At 35.5% G+C, this 22,545-nt stretch overlaps 1 long non-coding RNA gene across 1 annotated transcript in view; it reads left to right on the top strand.

Annotated features, from left to right (window-relative positions):
* The first annotated feature begins 19,231 nt into the window (after positions 1–19,231).
* LOC145666988 (uncharacterized) overlaps positions 19,232–22,545 on the top strand; it is a 101,526-nt gene continuing 98,212 nt past the window's right edge. The window contains exon 1 of the long non-coding RNA XR_014127847.1: positions 19,232–19,303. This is a non-coding gene — a long non-coding RNA (uncharacterized LOC145666988). The remainder of the gene's footprint in view (positions 19,304–22,545) is intronic.

Genomic DNA, 22,545 nt, shown 5'->3' with positions numbered 1-22,545 from the left:
TAAGGTAGCTATAGAGTCCCTTCGACCAGACGGTCTTGAGAAGAATCCCTCAGTAGCGAACTACGTAAGGAGGTGTAGGACACTCGCTGCTCCACTGCAAGCAGAAAGGGTTAGGCTCCCGACAAGGCTCCACTGTTAGCCAGGCCGGCTTGTGATTAGGATTCTCTCGCTGCTCGACTACAAGTAGAAAGAAGGATAAAGTCTCCCACAAGGCTCCACTGCAAGCCAGGAGGAGAAGGAATCGTTAACTCCACTGCAAGCTAAGTGTTTGGGTTAGGGTAGGTACTTCCTAGGCCCTACTGCAAGCCCAGAAAGGGGATTCGACCAGTCGAAACTAATGGCAGTCCATGGTATACTCTTGGTTATATAGCATTAAAGATGAGGCGGTGGTGCTGCTGTTCCTTCGTCGTCATGTGATCCGTGGTGTCGCTCTAGTCTTCGTCGTCTGCAACTTGTAATACTCCAACGTAAGGTGTAGTACTCCACCGTAAGGTGTATGTGGTTGTTGTTTATAAACAGAAGCACGTGTAGAATATCTGTAAACACAAGCACATGGTACATTTCAATATTTACAACGAAGAGGAGATGCACATGCACCAATAAATCCGCCCCTGGAAAATAACCTATACCGTAAAAGTTGATCTTACATAATGGTCTCTGCACCAGATTAAAGTCTTGGTATTGGATCACACCTTCATAATGTCGGTGTTACATAAACGACCCAAAACAAAAAAGAAAATTCAAATTTGTAAACTGTATGCATCCAATTTAAAGGTGAAAATTTATTAAAGGAGCAGTTCGAGTTAAAAACAAGTTTGGTGCAATAGAAAGAGAAACAAAAAATAAGAGACCCGTATTTTTTTATATCTTGATAGGCCGTCTCGTTCAGCTTCTACAGGCATTTGTTTTTGATGAATCGTAAATGGTGACGTCATGGGTGGGATACGCGAGAAACTCAGTGAGAGTCAGCAATCACTCCCTTGTACGCAGCTGATAAACCTTTAATAGTGCATTGGATTTAATAGATTGTGTTTTGGATTTGTTAGCAGTCTTGTTCTGTGTTGAGTTCATGAGGGAAGTTTTTGTTAGTTGTTTTTCCTATAGCATTAGTATAAAAAAGAGTAGAGAGAGAGCAATAATTACGTTTGTTGTGCGAAACAGTGTTTCTTCCAGACATGTTTTTAGGGTGGCACTGTCTCCCGGAGCTCTTAGAGATTATCCCGGAGAAGACCAAAATAATACGTCTATAATGTAGTAAATATAATAGTACTGTGTAAAAATAATGTGCCTCTCCGAATACTAAGTGTCCCTTCCCCCCCCCCCGGATTTTTTTCTGAAAGAAACTCTAGTGTGAAGTAGAAAACACGTGTTAGTACAGCGCGTGCTTTGTCTGTGAAGTGAAGTAGAAATGCCTAACACCTTCTGTGTTTTCGGTTGTAATTCTTGTGCAATTGAAGCTGAGGACGTAAAGTATCTTTTCTTACGTTTCTAAATCGTGAGAAATCACCAGATCGATATAAATTATGGCTCAAGAAAATCAATGGGAAAAAAATGTACTAAATAAAATCACTCGTGTTCCAAACATCTTGAAGAGCCTGCCTTCGAGAAGTCAAGTTTACTGAAAGAAAAATTAATGCCAGTGGCGGATCTAGGCTGGTACCGGGGGCTTAGCCCCCCAGTTTCTGAGTGACAAAATTGATTTAAGCTATTATTTAGATATTTTTGTAAGTTTATAGTAAACATGATATTCATATCATAGTCTGGGTTCTAACTCCCCCCCCCCTGAGTTTTTACCGTCTAGATCCACTTCTGGCTAATGCCAGGAGAATTATTTACACGCAAACTGAGAAAGAATGCTGTTCCAAGTATATTATTGAAAGGTTTAAAATCCGAGCCATTGAACAAGCACCGATCTATGACCAGTTACCAACGTGTAGTCAAGACCAGACATTAGAGGGTAATAGAGACGATGTCACTCATGATTCTGAAGATACTGCTTTAGAAATAAGCTATACAATGTAGGATAGGGAGTGAAATATACCGGCTTGTAAAAGGAATCAGTGACGATGACTGTTCCTCAAGACATTGATCCATCGTTTAATTTCACTGTATCATGTGACAATGATGATGAAGCGGGTGATGAGAGTTGTTCCGCGGACAACTATGAGAATAAAAGAAATTTAACCGGTGAAGTGTTTTTCGTATTCTGGCAAACTTTACAGATATTATTTCATTTTTGCCTCATATGTTACGCTCCTGTACATACCTTGGAGCACAAAATAATAGGGTCAGGTTAAAAATTGCAACAAAACGTGAAAATGAACATACTTATGTTTGGGAATCGGAAGAATGATTAAAGAAAAGGTACTTAGGTGTTGCAGCAATCTCGTCCGCCATCTATTTACATATTGGTTTCGATTTTTTTTTTTTAACGCTGAACTCATGCTTTATAAAAACGTTTGTACAGCCCACCATCAGATATTATTTTCTACATGCAGATGATATTTGTAAGTCTTTGCAATCAGTTCTGGAAAAGGAAACCGCACTTAGAACGTGCTACCGTACCTCTCACAAACGAAATGCTTGGCACTGTGTAGTATGTAAGCCTGCTCTCGGTCTTTGCCCACCTATGACGTCATCACAAAATCTTTCTTCCTCTGTTACTCGCTAACGACTGAACGTATCGCGATCAAACAATCACCATTCCTTTTAGAATTTTCAACTCTACAAATGGAAATTAATTATAAAAAATGCATTTCTAAGTCGAACTGCTCCTTTAAAGAAGTTTTGGAACCTTAGACTAGAACCAGCCTTCATTCATATTGCCAAATAAATAGCCACAATTCATGATTCTAATGTTACAAAATAATAATAATAATAATAATAATAATAATAATAATAATAATAATAATAATAATAATAATAATAATAATAATAATAATAATAATAATGATAATAAAACAATTAAGTTTGTGGTAAGAAGATTTTCTCTTTAAAATGTTTTATTTCAAAATGATCGCTATTATCTATAAACTCGTTCGTTAATAATTCTAAAAATAAAAGCTATTAAAATCAAATGGTTTCGTTTTACATTCCACCGAGTCCATTTATGCACTGAAGCCCAAACATTTCTCCAGGTTTATCTCTACTAAAACTGATTGAAATATTTTTTTTTCCTCCTGCTTCTTCTACCGACAGAGGATTTTAAGTAGAGGGAGATCGTAGAAGACTGTAAAGGGAAGAATTGATGAAACGCTGAGGTTTTAGTTGAATTGAGAAATGAGAGCTGCGTGAAAGAAAGAAAAAAAAGATGGTTAAGCGAAAGAAAAGGATTTCCCAAGAGGAGAAAATAGGTTCGCTGACTCTGCAAAAGTTATTGACCAGCACCCGGTCTCCATTAACAGGTTCCTCTCTCCAACAGAAATTTCGGATTTTAAGATAAACTTCACAGGATTGTTAGGATCACTAACTCTGCTACGATAGACTAATCTTTGTCAACTGAAGAGAAATCCGACTGAAGAGAGACTTCATGAGAAACGTATCTATATAAATTGTAGAATATCAGCTTACATATCTAACGAAACGTTTTATCTTTCATTTAAGGTAAATTGAAGCTTATAGATGTAATGTGCTACTTTATTCTCATCCAAATTAACATTCAATTAAAGTTTGCCAATATAATATTTCCAAGTTAATTAAAATCAAATATAAATCAAACTTTACTTCGAAATAGAATGAAGAGAAATCTTTAGCCTTATAGGCTAAAGGAGGCGGGTGCTTATGAAAGGAATAAGTATGAAAGAACTGGGGAGGAAACGGAAGAACCTCGAGAAGATCCACGTATACGATGTTGCTTACCACAAATTTACATGATTTTTGATCGAATCAAAGACGCCCTGTACGAGAGGTGAAAGGTTAATTTCTAATTTATATCAAATATAATTAAATTAACTTTTTTTAAAGAAAAAATATTGTGTCCCATTGTGGTTATATATTTAGAATAAGTGTTTTTGGTGTGAGAGGTCCGGATTCGATTCCAAATTGAAGCTTATGTGGTTTGGCTTCACATTAAACTGGAAGTCCACGTTTCATGTAGCTTCAGTGCTAAGAAAGAGTTGTTACTAACAATCAACTAACCAATCGAAAAGTATTCCGAAATTAGTTGAGGATTTCTTCTTGTTGTCTTATATATTATTTCCAAATTAGCTCTTAACTACTGGCTTGCACAGTACACGGAAGTTAAGATTTTTTTAAAAAAAATAACGGTATAAATACACAAATTTATCCGTAATCGATTTTCATCCCAACCATTAAACCTAATTCTTAAGATTATTTGACGATTTCTCCGGGAATGAATTTCAATATGCAGTTTGTCAAAGTAGTACTGCAGAAATGCTGATAACCTTTATTGAGCACAATCCAAGATTTGCCTAGGGGGAATTTCGTAAACCCGGGAGGATATTCCTCTCTGTGCCACCCCCACAATCATCATTGATACAGATGATTCGGGGCATCATCCCTTGAGAAGTTAATGTCTAGTCATTTACAGGTCTGAAGAAGCGATAATATTTTAAACTTGAAATCAGGAAATGTTCGTGTATTATACAATTGAGAACAAGGAAAAATTCCACTGAGGAAATTCATCGCCACAGAAATAATATTGGTTTGTCATCAGACCATGCATGCTTGCTACAAAACAGATTGAGAAAGCAAAAGAGGGAATTTACACATATGTTGTTGTCCTGAATATTATTATTTCCCTGTTGTAAGCAGAACTGAGGTGGGGACATGTTAATTGAAATCCTAAGGTAAAAAGAATGAATCTTTGATATGGATAGAGAGAGAGAAAGAGCGTTTGTGTTGTAATAAAAATATATTTGACACTTCTCTTTTTTAAGTGTGAATGGACCACTCGTAGAAGATTTAGGGCCCTTCTATCAGAAAGCGAGCTGAGACCTATTGGGAAATGATTTGTGAGCTTTTAGTTAAGATGTGTGTCGACATTGAATCTTTCGGTTAGGTAACAGCATGAACTAAACATGAGATTACAGTACTCGGCAAGAGGAAATTACATAACATATATGAAGTGGACCCCACCCGGAAACCAGAGACCTCCTCAATTACGGAATCGTTAATGATTGTTTATAGTTTAACATCTCGGTATGTAATAATCTGTATCTTACAATAAAACTTTTGCAGAAGTTTCGCTTCGTCTCCGGACAATGTCTGCCCGGTATCGCTACATCTATTGTGTGTGTAATACTATAAAGGTAACCAAGAAAGTTCTGTCGCTTTTTGTGGAGGTCTGTGTTCCATTAGCCCTCGACGTGAGTTGAATGCGAATAGAGATAAAGCGAAGGTCAGTTGTTGCTGTGGGTATATCCAACATACTACCTGGTTGTGGCAGTTCAGTTACAACGTGAACTTGCGTAAGGGCAGAGTGAACATGGGACCTCCACAGAGCGTCATAAGGGTGTGTATGCTATACGAATTCAAACTGGGATCAAACGTCGCTGCATCGGGGCAGAAGACATGCAAAGCTTTGCTGAGAGTGTCGTGACTACGCGGACAGTGGTTTAACAAGTTTAAGGACGGTGACGAAACACTCGAAGACGCCCATGTGCCGGAAAACCAACATATGTACAAAATGAAGATCTTCATCCCGCAATTGTGGTGAATAATGTCCAGACATGTGAGGTACTGGGGTTAAAATTCAGGGAAAGTGGAGAAACCATTCGGCAGCACCTCCATCAACTTGGGAAGAACTATAAGTTGAATTGATGGTTCCCACATGATTTGACTCCTCTCCAGAAGGCAACACGACCTGTGTTTTCTTGCTGTCTCGTCTGAGGAAGGAGTTATTTCTGGACAAGGTATTGACATGTGATGAGAAGTGGGTCCTGTACGAAGCTCCACGGCGCCGTCATGACTGGTTAGCATTCCCATGCACCGGTTCCAAATCAGCCGTAAGCAGCACTGCACCAGAAGAAGGTCCTCCTGTGTGTTTGGTGGTCTGCTCGCTGCATCGGCATCGGGAACTGTTACCAGCTGGTCAGAGCATAAATGCAACTGTGTACCAGCAGTTGGGCAATGTTCAATAAAAGCTGAAAACTCAGGAGCCAGCACTTCTGAATCGCAAACGGGTCCTCCTGTTACAGGACAACGCTAAGCCCCAAGCGGCTAGGATGACCCGGGACAGCATTCTATGAATGGGAAGCAATATTGCATCCACCATACTTCCCGGACATTGCACTGTCCGATTATCACCTGTCCCATCCCTTGGATAATTACCTTAGAGGACTCCAGTTCAAATCCCTAGTAGAGGTGCAAAATGCACTTGGTACCTTCATCGCTTCACGGCTCAGCAAATTCTACCGCGATGGAATCCATGGCCTTCCAGAACGTTGACAGAATGTCGTCGATGCTGATGGGGAGTATTTTTGGTCTCCCAGGTACGTCTTAGGTGGCATATCGATGTTGAAAGGTGGTGGGTGAAAAAGCGACAGAACTTTCTTGGTTACCTTTATAGTTTGGAAGAGTTTAATTCGCACCAGGATAGTGTAAAACATACTGTCACACAGATGACAAGAGCGATGTTGAAATTTTAACATTCTTTTTTTTCTCTTCTCGTATTAGGACAATATTTATATCGTTACATCTTGCGTGAAATACCCTTATTTTAATTCGCTCCATCAAAATGACGTCAAAATAAAAATGACATCTCGTTTCGCATTTTTTTATAGAAGACTCGACATACCGCCAAGACAACATTACTAATGCCTTAAAAATACCTCATCTCGTGGGCACCAAAACTACTGTATACAGTCTTTGACCATCACAAATTCAAATGACCAGAAACAGAACTCAGAATCTCGTCTTACTATTATTATAGTCGTTTGTTGTGTATAATGCCACTAATGGTAATATTTATAAATTGTGTGTAAACATTATCAGGTTTTTGCATACATTTTAACACCGGAGGTATATGAAATATTGTCTTACAATTTAACATAGAATCCAGACAACATCACCTTTTATTGGAATCTAAATTTACTTGTTCAACAGATTTTTTCTTAAAATGTATTAGAAAGAATTTAAGGTTGACGTCCCGTTGAACAGCTAGGTCGTATGAAACTGTTGTACGGTACATCTTAATACGGAATTTGGATCATGTTCAGAAGGGAACTTAGATGTTTTTTTTTTTTTTTTTCTACCAAGATGAACCTAAGTTTGATGTTCTTTTCAGCACTGAGGCTAAATGTGAATAGCAACTTACAAATCAGTATAGGAATCGAACTGCATTAGATTATACTGAAAAACGAATTTAATATTCTGCCATTTAAAAAAAATCTTAGCTAGATTTTAACGTCCATTGAACATCAGAAATGGGTTACACATGATCTGAACTTTAATTATATATCTTGGAAAACTTTCCTTTATGCAAGCAAAGTATAATACTTACATATGAAGGATATGAACTCGTATTGTAAAGGAATTTTTTTGAAAAAAAAAACGAAAGGGAATGGAGTTTTACTAAGAAGACTCGAGACTCAGAGTATTACTGGAAATTGAATTTAAACCTATTATATATGCAGACATTTTACTTACTTCAAATATTATAGTATGGAAAACTTACTTACCTCGTATACTTTATACCATTATGTATAGAAAGAAACATGTATCTCTATTAGAAGATGTGACAGAAAAGATAGTTAAAACAATGAACATGAAATAAGTGAGAGACCATACGTTTAGTACTTGTCGTAGATAATGTTCGCGAGATCTTGCTTTATTTTAAAATAAAGAAGAATAATCACACGTGCACTATAATAATATTAAAACAAACTGTGTAATAAACTGTGTTTGTAGCGGCAGCTATCTTAAGAAAACTTTTTTTGAGTTTTACGTCCCACGGTTATGCCGGCTAGGCTAAAGGAGACGGTGATGATGAGCGATGAATGAAATGGTGGAATGAAGAAAGTGAGAGGAAACGGGAGAACCTCGAGGAAACCCACGCACCTTTAGATTCTATAACAAAGTTATTAATTTAAATCTTTGTATTGCTCTTATCACCATACTTTTTGTATGTTGAGACTAAAATTTAACGTCCGTTTTACCGCCATGGTTATATTAGCCAAGAAACTACATAGAATCCGATCAACATTAGATCGCGTTGAGAATTTAAACTTAGAATAGTTATTTTGGTGACAGTTCTTTGATCTGAACTAGATTTTAGCAACCCTTTCAGCATTATGATTAGGCTCTATATGAGACATGAGCTCCTCCTTGGCTAAGCGGTTAGCGTACGCGCCTTTGGCGTGGGAGACCCGGGTTCGATTCCCGGCGGGAGCGCATGTGGTTCGGATTCCACGTTAATCAGTAGGTCCACGTCTCATATAGCCTCGCTGCTGAAAGGGACGTTAAACTTAAAATCAACTCAACTCTATATGAGACATGGAACTATAGCATTTCATTGGGATAGCAAACACATTGATGTCATTTCGGAGTTGGAAATGTGTTGAAAATCGTTGCCTTAAGGTACAAGACAATATTTAGAGTTTCTTTCGACACCGAGGCTAAATAAGAATTTGGACATACAATTTAATGTTTGATATTTAAGCACGCTGCATTGTTTGGAGACTTTAAAGTTAAATATTGTGAAACGGTTTCTTGATCTGTATTAAATTTTAGCAATCCTTTGAGCACCATGGACATATGAAACATAAAACTATGACTTAACACTGGATCTGATACAAATCAGCTTCATTGAATATTGAAAATCACTGCTTTAAGGTACAGGACTTTGGAGTTAGTTTGCTGTTTTCAGCACCAAGGCTAAGTAAGAACATGAACATACAACTCATTGTTTGCATGTTTATAATGTTGAATCTTATTTGATAGTAAATATTTGAAGCACATTAGATCGCATTTTGAGAGGAAATTATTTGTTAATTACTTTTTCTTTAATGTACGGCCTGAATTGGAGTTTTGTTAAGTGCCGTCTCGAGCAAAGATTATATGAATCAGCATCAGCAATGGATAATTAGCAAAGATGAATCATGTACCTATAACTTATTATTTGAATATTTGATTATTCAACATCGATGGTAAATTATGGACGCACAGCTTAATATGATCGAAATCACAATAGATTTTTAGAGATTAACACTCTATTTTTAGGATAGCAGATAAAATGAGAACACGGACATACATACATCAGCTTCATACATGTACAATACCTTCAATAACTTCATACTTAATAAGCCTCATACCTTGAGAATTCAATTTATTTGTTGAGCGTCATTTTTCTTTTCACCTAATAGAATGAATTGGATTTCAACGTCTCTTTTCAACATTCAGGCTGGATGAGAAATATACCTTTTTTTAACATTTAACCGCTACTATGGAATTCCATGGGAAAATTGGAATAAAATATTTCAGAACTTTTGAGACATAGGCAACGTGATAGTCCCTCATGACGAACTAATTCAAAATTCAATTAGAATTGTAACTTAAATGTATGATTTATGTAATAATCAGTTATTTCACCTAAGCTTTCGGCTCGCTACAGCTTAAAGTTGTAGAGAGCTAACTCGTCAGTTTGCATTCTTTAGACGTTTAGACTTAACGAGGTTTCTTATATACACCATAAAATAAGAACGAGTTCGAAGGAAAGGTTTTTTGGAAGTGGAGTGAGAAGCTGAAGCAGAGAAAACATAACCTACATTCCCATGCCGGGATATTATAATTCGACAAGCAACTGGAATGGGGTTGGGAGCTCTGAAAAACAATATTACCAGCATCCACTCATCTTCAATAATTGTATTTTAATCGTTGTAATATACAATTTTTGAGCCTGACAATAATATCAATCAGTTGGCGGACCCTAACCAGGAATAAGACTAAGAAAATCTGTAAGAGACCATTGCACTGGAAAAGGAAAAAAATATGCAAAAGAGGTACATGATAATGATACTTAAGAAAGCATTTCAATGTAAAAGAAGAAACCCAGATATTAACATAAAATTTTCAAAACTCTATGAGTTCGGACAGCTTTATTCGGTAATTCTTCATAATAAGTGTCTTTGCAAATAGCTACAGTCTCATGTTTCATTTTTAAGTTTTGAGTTAAGTCAGATCGTAAGAAATTTTAAAATTTCCTCTAAGCATGTGTATATTTAATGACAAAAACTTCAACGAACCAAGTTCAATATAAAATGACATGGTGGAAAGTATTTCGTAAACTTACGTAAATTTCCGTTCCTAGTTGAACTGTATTGAAGACTAGTGTAAGTGTATTAAGAGTAGAAACTGTCATTGAAGGTGTGAATAATTACTAATTACAATTAATAATAAAGGCCATCAGACGAGATTGTGACTGAGAGTGTGAATGATCAGATACCTTCCACCTCAAATTTAGCATGTCATGGAAGAAATAAAGAAAAATCATCATTGTCATCTCTTAGATATAATTTCTTTTCCTAAAATTAAGTAAAATTTAAGAATAGGAAACAAAGGCAAAAAGTGTGAAATTCTTACGTCCATAACTTACAACCAAAAGCTGGGTACTGCTTAAGAAAAAAGAGACCAAAGAAAACTACATTACAGAAGAAATTGTTTGCATCTGTAAAAGGTTCAACTCTAGTTGCAATGGAATATTTACGTCCAGGATGTAACAGCAAATATGTCGATTCACCAGAAAGGACAAGGATGCAATGTGATTCGAGCAAACAATGGTGACATCAAGATTGCACAGCGTATGAAGACAGTACTAATGTTAGTTCTGCATACAGTTTTGTAGTTTAGAAATTTTTTATTTGTCTTTAAATTAATGAAATACTTTGTTGTTTTACTTTAACTTCGTTCTAATAATAATAACTTCATCATTTGGTTTAGAATTCATTGAAAAATATTACTACAACATTCGCCCTGTCGAATAAAATTGTAACTTCTTTATACCCGATATTCACATGTTTCATAGTGAATTCTATACTTTTAAATACTTATTAGAAATGTTATTCTAATAATTATGATAGTGTTCAAATTTTGTGTACATTGTGGTATATCTTTTAAGTTATAAAAGACGTTTCAATTATGTTTTTAAAAAATTGTCAACAGTTGGTCTCACTGCAGCATTTGTTGCTAGACCTTCAATTATCGTTTTTCATAAGAAGTTGAACAGTTTCTCGTATAATATTTAATTTTCAAAGCATATCGCATTAGTGTAGACCTATTATGTCAATAAACAAAATTGTAGCTAATAGAAATAATTTAATAAAAACGGGGGGTGAGTCCTTTTTTGTGCATTTTAACGGAATTTGGATTTGGCCCCAATGCAATAGGGCTTTTGCTCCCTATACTGGAGTAAAAATCCGAATTTGGGCATTATGATTTGAAACTGTCACGTATCTCATTAAGTAACAAATTGGTAGACTTTGTAGCAGCTCCAAAATATCGAGCCAAGTTCACTTCTATGTCTGTGCCAAATTCAATATTTTACCGTTATTTAACTGCGATCTAGAGTAACTCAAACTCAAACTCGGACTTTATAACCGGTTACTCCAATTAGTTATGTTTTTGAAAAGAAAAAGACCACGAGAACAAACAGTATATAAAAAAGAACATGTTCATTAAAAGAGGGAAGGATGGTAACAGTATTGATCGCTCTATACAATCGCTTACTTTATTCTAATTCGGAAAGGATGCCCCTAAGGTTGTGTTGCAATTCAACCATTGAGTAAAGAGATACGAACCAAACTGATACACAAAGGAGGGAAGCTGGTTACTTTCGTCTTCAATTTTCCATCGGTTCCAATTTACTTAATCTGTCTGCATTTAAGGAAGTTACCCGCGCAGAAGACATTTCGTTTGCACAACTTCCACAAACTTTCACCATGATCTCTCTCTCTCTCTCACACACACACCTACAAGCGAGAGTCAAATTTAATGCAATGCAATGTCCTCGCAGGGAGACAAAGAGAAATTTGTGTGCTACTCTTCTTGTTTTGTAACTTTCTTCCTAGATGACGCTGAAGTCTGTGAAGAAAATATAAACGGCTCCAGGAGACTTTTGAAAATAACGAAATAACAAACGGTGGGTAACAAAGTTGGTCACTGAAACAATATAGGTATTGATTTATTAAAGATGAACAAAATTGTTGGAGCCTTTTAGAGAACATTGCAATTTTCAGCGTAATGTTCAAAGCAATAAATCCAGTTTTGCACACACTATCAGATACTACAACTTCAGTTATGAGACAGTGGCGGGTATTGCCAAAAGCAATAAGTGGGGCTCAATCTTTAATTTTACTTATTATTTTACTTAAATAAAAATAAATTATAATAACTACATATCAGAGCCGTTAGAAAATGTAGTCACAAAATCACATTCCTTCCCAATTAATACGAAGAAAACGATTAAGAAAAAAGCATTATGGACATTTATTTCTGTATACGAATGAGAAATGTCTGAAAAAAGTTATTTTAATATGGAGCCTGCAACCTAGGGGCGCATATGTCATCTCGTAGCAGGATTAGTGCAAAAATATTGGCGATAGTTTTATTTTGTCATAAACATTGTTTACATGAATAATTTCCATGGTGGCACTTCATATTCTGATGCAGGCAGCATTGGTGACGTCATCAAGATAGCCAGTGATGTAATGTTAATTTTTAGGTGGGTATACCCTCCATTCCTTGTTACATACATAACCATATATGTACCGTGTCCTGCGAAAACGAACTAAGCGCCACTTTCATACTTTTAAGAAAATTACGTATAAAGGTTGATGTCCAGCATTAATGTAGCCGTAATCAAAAGTAAAATTATGTTTTTTTTTTTTTTTTTTTTTTTTTTGAAAGATGTTAGTTTTCCTCTGTTTTCGATTGTGCAAAACGTTCTAATGCTTATCAGGAACCAATCGTCGCATTTACGTGGATTTTCAAAGTTTGGCGCTTAGTTCATTTTTGCATAACACGGTACATATATACTACTAATACTAGTACTAGTAGTTTCATAATTACTATTACAGCGCTGCTTGGGGTTGAAAGTAGACACGAAAACATGCAAAAAGTTTATTAGTATTGTTACGCCGAATTTGAGTTACGAGTTATGAGCGCGGGAAAGTGCTGGAAATTGAACTTTGAGATTTAATAGCGCTAAGGCTAATAATGTTAGAAGCAGTATGGTGAATTTCAGAGGAAACCGTACTTGTATTTTCAAAAAATGTTACATTCAAGATATTCGGGAAATTACGCAAGATTACATTAAACATTGCCCCATTCAATGGACAAGTATCTATGAGACCTTAACTTAATGTGTGAAATTCTGTATCTACTCGAGCCGTTCACACTGATGTAAATTCAAATCGGTCAAGAAAATATGAAAATGCCTTTGCAGATCAGCTATCCTAAGAGATGTTTTTCTTCATTCACACAGGCAAGTGTCGGAATGGTATCTAACTTTTAGGCCACAAGTAGTTTCCTTCGCAATACCTTTAACGAAGGGCCTTATTCCTCTGACATCTTTGTCATCAAGTCAGAGATGCCATAGCTATCTTTATAATTTTAGTAAATCTCGGGCTATCAGCCAGGAGACAGTATTGACATTCGACGTTTCGAATGCAATCATTGTATTCATCTTCGAAGATTGTGATGAAGAGACCGGAGATGTGGGCATGTATATATGGTGATTATTTAGAGGCGGAACTATGAATGGGGGCTTGTGATTGGCTAAGGGAAATGCTGGCTTTTGGCTGGCTGAGGGTTGCTGGCTCCTGATTGGCTATTGTTGTAGCTACGAGAAATGTCTTTCTTGAATGTCTGTTTTTTGTTCCTGAAAAGAGCCGGCCTGATAGAGCTGAGTTGAAACTCATTGTCTCTATTGAGAGACTGTTCTTTTCGGGTGAGATAACTATGGCTTTCTTCATTATTGTCCCAAAAATTGCTGCACTTGGCTACTATGGTGGTATTTGTAAAATCAACTTCGTGCCCAAGCTGACACAGTCCTTACTTTTCGGGTTGCTGAAGTCTTATGTAGCTGTTGTGTTTTTTTTGCATCGTTCTTCTATTTGTACGTCCAGTTTGATCTATGTATGATCTGCCACATTCACATGGTATACGATATACATCAGGAGTGCGCAGATGAGGGTCGCCTTTCACTGGTTTGAGTAATGATCTGATGTTGGTTGGAGGTTTATGAGTAAGCACTTATACAATATCTGGCAAGGCAAGTATTCTGCTGAATTTGCCAGAGGTGCGGGCGATGAAAGGCAATACGGTAGTAGAGAGATAATCTCACTCTTCTGTGATAATTTTGTGTTGGAAAGTAACAACTCTTTTTACGGCCATGTTGATATCTGTAAGGCAGTAACCATTCCCTTCTAGCGTCGAACGAAAATGATTGAATTGCCTTGTAAACGTTCCTGGCCACTTACGGAGACTACTCTGTACATCGAAGTGTTTAGTACTGTAAGACGTTGTGACTTGTGATGGAAGCTGCTTGCGTTGAGACGAAGATCCGTATGTGTTGGCTTCTTATATACGTTATATGAAATACATAAATAAATATACTTACATCTTTCTCTGAAGTAGTAGCTGGCAAATTACCATGTTGTTTGGATTTTTCTTCGCTACTTCTCGATGTCTTTGCTTTTATATTTTCGTCAACGAAATTTACAAAGATATTGTCTCTTTCTTTTCATGTTCGTATGATCTTGTCAGCGGCCAACATAACCAAAAAGATTATGACAATTTTGATTCCCAAAGTAACGTAAATTCAACCACCGAATGTGACCTAACATGGAACTCTTTTAATTGCTTGGCAGTCCTCGAGTGTGTGTTTTATCATTAATACCAGCATCTCCAACTGACCGTTCAATACAATTAACCTTCTTCCAGCAATTAGAAGATCTCATGAAAAATTTGAACGGAGATACAAAATGTAAATCAATCACAAAAAATACATTGAAGAAATTCTCCGTATTATTGAAGCGTGCAAGCTGAAAGTTAAAATAGAAGAATTTGATTTTGGTAAGAACGCAATCCCCACATTTCAAATGCTTCGTGAACATATGAGGATGGTGGAATGTTTGCTGAACTTTATACGATCCAATGCCTACTGGAAAACATTTATTAATGCTAAAATGAAATCCTCCAGACAATGACATCTCTAGGTTCAAGTGAGATAATCATTGATGAACATTTGATAAACTCGAGGCGTTCGTTTGCCAACTTTATAAACCTGGAACTACTATTTGTGACAGACTTACGGTGGTATTTTCGAAGAAGCAAGTTAGTTGAGAAATTTACCACCTACAAGAAGTGTTTTGGTTCCTGATATAAAAAGAGTCAACTACAACTACGGAGTAATGATTTGGAATAAAGACGATCAACCTCAACCCACAATCCCACCTTCCATTGGTCACGGATGGCATTTTGAAGATGGAATGTTATGTCCTGTTTGCTGGGAAATGTAATATGCTCTAGATTCATTTTTGCAACTGATTAGATGACTAGGTGTAGTCCTCACACAATGTAAATGTTCCTCACACAATCTACCATGTACTGAAATGTGGGAGTGCGAAGGAAGTGAAGAACTTTGTGATAATTACTCACATGTGATGCCTGAAAATATCGACCGACATGAAAGACAACTTCGCATAGGAATGATTTATTCCAAAGTTATGCAGAAATGACCTTAAGGAATGTTTTCAACAAAATATCATGATAACAGTAATTAAAATACTAATGTCCAGATATAGCTGTATATATAATTTTCATGACAAAACGTGTCATTCTTCAAGTTAATGGATAGAATTATAATTGTAATGCTTACAAATATATTGTTTAAAAATTTACCAAATCTCTTTATTTCTTTGCTCGAAAACTATTGATTTTACCACAAAATTTTAAACAACTTCTTTTTTCTTCTAAGTATAGCTTTTATACGAAGTCCAGTACATGAAAGTCAGATGAAAATGAACTTTTTAACAACGAAATACATATGAAACTAGGAAAATGGCGCCAAAAATACATTTCGTCACTTATCTCGGAAACTACTGGTTTTATGTCAAAAGTATACCTAACCATTTCTACTCGTCTCAGCAATATTTTTCAAACAAGCCACATTTCATCAAAATCGAACAAAAAATAACGGACCTACAGTTTTAATTGGCGGCCATCTTGATGACATTACTAATGCTACCTGCATCAGAATATGAGGTACACTCATAAAAATTATTATTCATGTAGACGATGTTTATGACCAAATAAAACTATCGCCAACATTTCTGCACTAAACCTTCTACGGAAGCCATTTTTCCTACATATGCTCTCCTGTTATGATTGATGTCTTTGAGAGATTAAGCAACTAAGTCCCGATGATTGATATTACTCTCTGTTCACGGGTTTTGGTTTGGCTCTTTTTAGCAATCGCCTGCCTCAGAGAACAGCCTTTGAGTTTATTTTTATACCCTAACGAGTCTTATTCATACGCACGAATTCGTGCAATATGTATGATCATAAAGACTAAATAAAATGAATATGAATATGAATATTCATTCCTCATTGTCTCCTTTAGTCTGTGTGAGGCATAAATTCAAAAATAAATAAATAAATAAATAAATAACCTTAAAAGTGCAAAGATAGTTAAACTGTTGCAAGGTTAAATTTCCACATCCAAATTTTTTTTAAAAAAATACTTAATTATTTTGAGATGGAATGCGTGCCTTATCAATATTAAAAGATTTGCCTGAAATTGGAGCTGAATTTCAAACAGTTGAACTACTATATCGCTAATTTCGAAAGGTGATCGATGTTTCCATTGATTGTTCAATCATTTTAAGTCGTCCTGTAGGTAATATTTTAACCAATCTATGCACAATAAGAAGCCAAAGTATGATTTACAAAATCGATCGTAGCCTTGAACCATATGGTCATCTACAGCCATATGTTGTTATTTACTTGGTATTAACATGTTCTTAATTGAATTGGAAGTTCTTCTGCCTCCCGTTTTACTCACAACATCATGTGCTACTGTTGACAAACGGACACTCCTGACGTAAAAAAAAAAAAAAAAAAAATTGCTCTGCAAGTTGTATTAGCTACACAAACTTGGTTTCAATAAACTTTCTCATCTTCATACTTACTAAATGCATTTTAATTAAACTTGACAAATGTATATATTGCACATGTCTCACAGCAATATTCCACGATTTTTCGGCCTGTTCTTGGATAGATACTGGCATACTGCTTGGATCACAGTATTTTGCACATTCTAGAATGAACTCTAAGTTCTAGAAAGAAATGTACTCCTCATTATGTTAACTTAAATAATGTGCCTTCATATATATATATATATATATATATATATATATATATATTTCTACGATCATGTAATCGTGACTCAAATATTATGTTAGTTAAAATGACTGGCTGAAGTGTATCACAATCCGTTTCTAAACAATCTCATAATGCATCAAACCCTCGTACAAAACTCTCACTGTAATCTTCTCGAGATCTCGCCACTAGGTTTCCTCCATACTCATCCATCGAAATCCAATATATTGAAGTCACTCTCGTCACTAAATAGGACTGATTTCGAAAAGATATTGGCTTCCCAAATTCCCTTCATTTCTTTATGTTGTGTTACCATGGATAGCTTTTCTCTTCGTATTATACTCAGCTTTTTTGATGACAACACGAACTATTTCACTTACAGTTGCGTACCGTAATCAACTTCAATAATGCTGGCTGCTTTAGGATCACTTCTGATAATTCTTAGAATTGCACCTTTATGATAAGTTTTCAGCTTTTAAGGCGACCATAACTTTTGTTTCATTATATTTGTTTGTAATGCACCAAATCGTAGAATGTAATCTCGTTATTATCTTACTATTTGTTGAAAGAACTGATCTTCTCAACATCTCTACTAATTCACGAATTCAAACCGGAATTTCCATTTTAAGACGCCGTGTCACTGCTTGCTAGTTCTATGTTTACTCACACAAAAGTTGATATCAATTTTCTACATACACCCTGTTTCAAAAAGAATATACGTATTTAGAATGCGTATATTTATTAAACATTAAGACATACGAATATGAAATTTTACACACATATTTACGAACCTCTCAAGTTCAAATTGCAGATGTTCAATATGTCCTCCATCAGCGACACGAAAAATAGCACATCGATACTCAAATTCCTCCAATACTCGGGCAAGCATGTCCTGCGTCACTGATGTTATGGCAGTACGGATCCGGTTCTTCAACTCTTCCAGGTTCTGTGGGAGTGGTGGTACATAAACATTGTTTTTAACGAAACCTCACAGGAAGAAGTCACAGGGTCACAAATCCGGTGACCGTGGAGGCCAACTGGGACATGCTAAGTCGCCAGCTCCTTGACGACCAATCCAACGGTTCAGTAGAGTTTCATTCAGATATTCACGCACTTGGCGACTCCAGTGAGGGGGTGCCCCGTCTTGTTGAAAAATGAAGTTGTCTTCGTGCATCCTCAGAAACAACCAGTTTTATAACATAGCGAGATACTGCTGACTGTTAACCGTATTTCCATTAAAGAAGAATGGCCGTAAACAGATGATCGGGATATCGAAAAAAAAATTACTTTGGGCGAATCTCGTACATGTTCAATGACTGCATGTGGGTTTTGTAGGCCCCAAATTCTAACATTTTGTTTGTTTACCTGATCACTAACACGGAAAGTCGCTTCATCACTGAACTCGAGAACACAAAATGATTTCTGCTGCGGAGTAGCCATTTTAAACATATGACGGTTACCAAATAAAACAGAAGACAACTGATATCTAGCGGCTATTAATATAAACTAGTCTATGTATTCGTTTCTCCAATAGCCGAGCCGAGGCACAGCGATCTATAGTTTGGACAAAATAATTCTTCGTAATACGTATATTCTTTTTGAAACAGGGTGTAAATTACAAGTTTCTTTTCTGCGACATTTTTGTGTATTATTTCCATTACGGATTATTATTTATTTATTTATTTAAGAAAAAGCAAAAAAGTATCTTTTTCTTATCTCAGACTAACAGTTGTTAGGCAACTCTGAACAAAATTGTGACTTTTTATGTATATATTTTACAAAGTGATGTGTGAACAACACAAACAATATAACTCAAAGATTAGATAACTATTTTTAAGAATTATAAAATATATATCTACAAAATTGTAGGTCACGAACTCTTACTGTGTCGAAACTTATTTAACTCACAGCATACGCATCGGATTGGATTAGCACTCCAATGTGACGCTCATCTGGACGCTTTACGGTAACTTCTATGTTTATTATTATTTCTTTTTTTTTTTTTTTTTTATTAGTTTTCCTCTTTTATTTAATAAAGTGTTTATCGAAAGCGCTTACAATGTATGTTTTCTAGCTTTTTATAATAATGTTTTTACAATATTTTGGTAAATTATTTGTTTTCCATGTCATCTCGCAGATTCCCTTGTTCACATTGAAACAACATAAATATAACAACAAATAAATCTCTCATCTAATTTTCAAATTAACACATATATTTTTTATCTCAATATTGCGAGCGGTGATTATATTCAATCGGAAAAAGCAGAAAGGCCATTCCTCATTACATATATTTTATTATTATTATTATTATTTAAAGATAAACAAACATGCAGGATGATGAAGTATAATACATATTTTTGAAAAAAGAAAAAATAAACTTACAGTTACTAGCTAAAATGGGTATTCATCTACTATCCATTTCATAAAGATAGGCCCCTGACTTCGCGGTGCTGCCGTGACGTCCAGTCAAAACTTATACTGCATTGTCGTACCTCGTTGGAATTGTTGGAATGTTGTCTTTTCAATACTTAAGATATACAAATTTTCTTTGTACTGTGTAGTGAGAAAAAAATAGAAATTAATGAAAAAGTGCGTATTTTTTCGTACTTTTTTGGTAAATCAATGTTTATAAGACTATATCTCGGAAATGAGATAACATGAAATAATTTCCTGTGCACGATATGTAGGTGCATCTATTACCTGTAAGTTCTGAAAATTTCATTACTCAACACGAAGTAATTTTCTTGTTATTCAGTAAAAAGTGAGACATCATTATCTCTGAATTGCTGCGGTGTATTAACAATCTGAAAAAACTTTTAGAAAGATCTTAAAATAGCTTTTTCAACCAAACTGTTTTGACTTGTTTTAAAAGATAAACAATCACAAATATGACATTATGATTATTTCTGCTTTGCGCCCTTCGCTATCGCAGTTTATACGGAGTGCTACGTTGCCACATTTTCCTGGCGCGTATAGACTCTCAGCCGGACGGGTATTTAAACTTGTCACGCACACTGTCCGGCACTTTTTAGAGATATTTTTAAAATGTAATGTCTCCACAGATTTTAAACCAATTTCTTAGAAATTAACAGGATATACAGTAAATGTACCAAGTGTTCAAAATTAGAAAAGCAAACTCTTACCTTGTTTGGATTTGCATGTGATGGTCGTCGAAAATTTGTTGCTTTTTGTCAGTTTTTCACTTATTGCACGCAGTACAAAATACACTTGCACAGAAACAAGAACATGCACAAAGTTTATTATATGATACAACCTTAGTTGATATGTAATATTGAGTTTACACTTCACAGAAAATCTGTTTTCAGATCTAAGAGCTCCAAGCTACATTAGAATCTGCCTTTGAATAGGAATGACGCGTTTTTTTTTTTTTTTTTTTTCGGCACAGCTTCAGGTTTACTTGAAACAGAGTTACTATCTTGTTCACTCCCGGATACGCCACTGAGCACAGAATAATCAATGTCCTTACTATTAATTACTAACTCATAACCGTCGGAGTCGGAGTCATTCATCAGTTCTGCAATTTCATTATCGCTAAACATTTTGCCTCTTCTTTTTGTAACATCGCCGCTCGTGAAGGAATATCCATTTTTTTTTTCAATCAAAAAGCACAAGATATGCTCACAAAAATATAAATGCCCATTCGTCCGTTTCATTGCAATGAACCCATATGATGTGAGTGTGTGTGGAAGTTTTTGACGCCTACGAACCGAAGGGAAGTGTTTAAGATTTAATCAGTGCGACGTGATTAGACGCAAATACAGCCCTCGTCTCCTACTCATTGCATTGTTTACTTTCGTTGAAAGAAAACAAAGGACTCATTCTATGTTACATTCGGCAGGGGAATTGATCGCAGAACTTGGGTGAACACATGATTGCCAACATTTCTTTTTAACCTTTAACATGTTCGTAAGCTGTAGAGTGTGTATGCTGATAAATCTTGAGGTAGAAATGGAGCCATTGTTTATAAATATTAGGGAAGATAGCAGGAGCAGCGATGAGTCAACAAAGCCATGACGAAAGTGAATGAAGTAAGTAGATTAAGAGATGAGTTTTTGGATGTGTTTCTTCAACGTTTTATTTCGATTACATTGAGATGTGTACACTCATGTCCAAAATTATTGTCGCATATCTATAACTGTCTTCTTGTAAGAATATAATTTGATAATGATTTTGCAGGGTACTTTTAATAATGATACTATATGTAGAGTCGGGAAATGTATATTTGCAATAAATTTCATAAGAAAAGAATACGAAAATTAGCATGAGTAAAACAAAATGTTCCTAAATGGATAAGAAAATTTTAGTTTCGTTTTATTGTTCTTATTTACTGCTCTTTTGACATGAAATTTGCCACATACATGTCTTTGCCGATTATACACATACTAACATTATAAGAAATACCAGGCGAATTCGTTATCAAATTATATTCCTACAATAACATATTTATAGACATGCGACAATAATTTTGGACATAAGTGTGCATGCATTAATATTTTTATGATGTTGTGAAAGGTTATAATAAATACTTTTCCTATTACATTCGTATGAAGTAGGCTTCACGCTACAAGCTTCCTGAACGCGACAACAGTGCACGACAGCGTTGCCACACTTCCATTTACTGTATGCTATTTCTTCATATAAGCACGGGGAATTTAAAGATTGGGTTGCAACATGGCTCACCGCTTAACGCAGAGAATATGTTGAAGTAAACATTTTTTTTAAAAAAATAAATACTCTACCAACTAAACCCTTTTTTGTTTATAGTTCCAAATATTTGGAACACTAGACTTCCAAATTTTCGAACAGTGTTTTGTACGTTTCTCTACCTACCATGGTAAAGGAGATCAGAGCGTCGTACATTTGTTTTAATTACACAAAAAATATCAAGTGATGAAAACTGAACTTTTCACATCTTACAGTTAATGGATGCATCTACATACTGTACACAGGAAATTATTTCACGTGATCTCTTTTCTGAGATATAGCTCTATAAACATTGATCTACCAAAAAAGTACGAAAAAATACGCACTTTTTCATTAATTTTTATTTTTTTCTCACTACATAGTACAAAGAAAATTTTTATATCTTAAGTACTGAAAAGACAACATTCCAACAATTCCAACGATGTATGACAATGAAATATAAGTTTTGACTGGACGTCACGGCAGCACCGCGAAGTCAGGGGC

Source organism: Thermobia domestica, chromosome 1 (assembly GCF_964235325.1).
Source record: "Thermobia domestica chromosome 1, izTheDome1.hap1.1, whole genome shotgun sequence".
Lineage (NCBI taxonomy): Eukaryota > Metazoa > Arthropoda > Insecta > Zygentoma > Lepismatidae > Thermobia > Thermobia domestica.
Note: the sequence above shows the minus strand (reverse complement) of the source record. Positions and strands in the feature narration are given on the sequence as shown.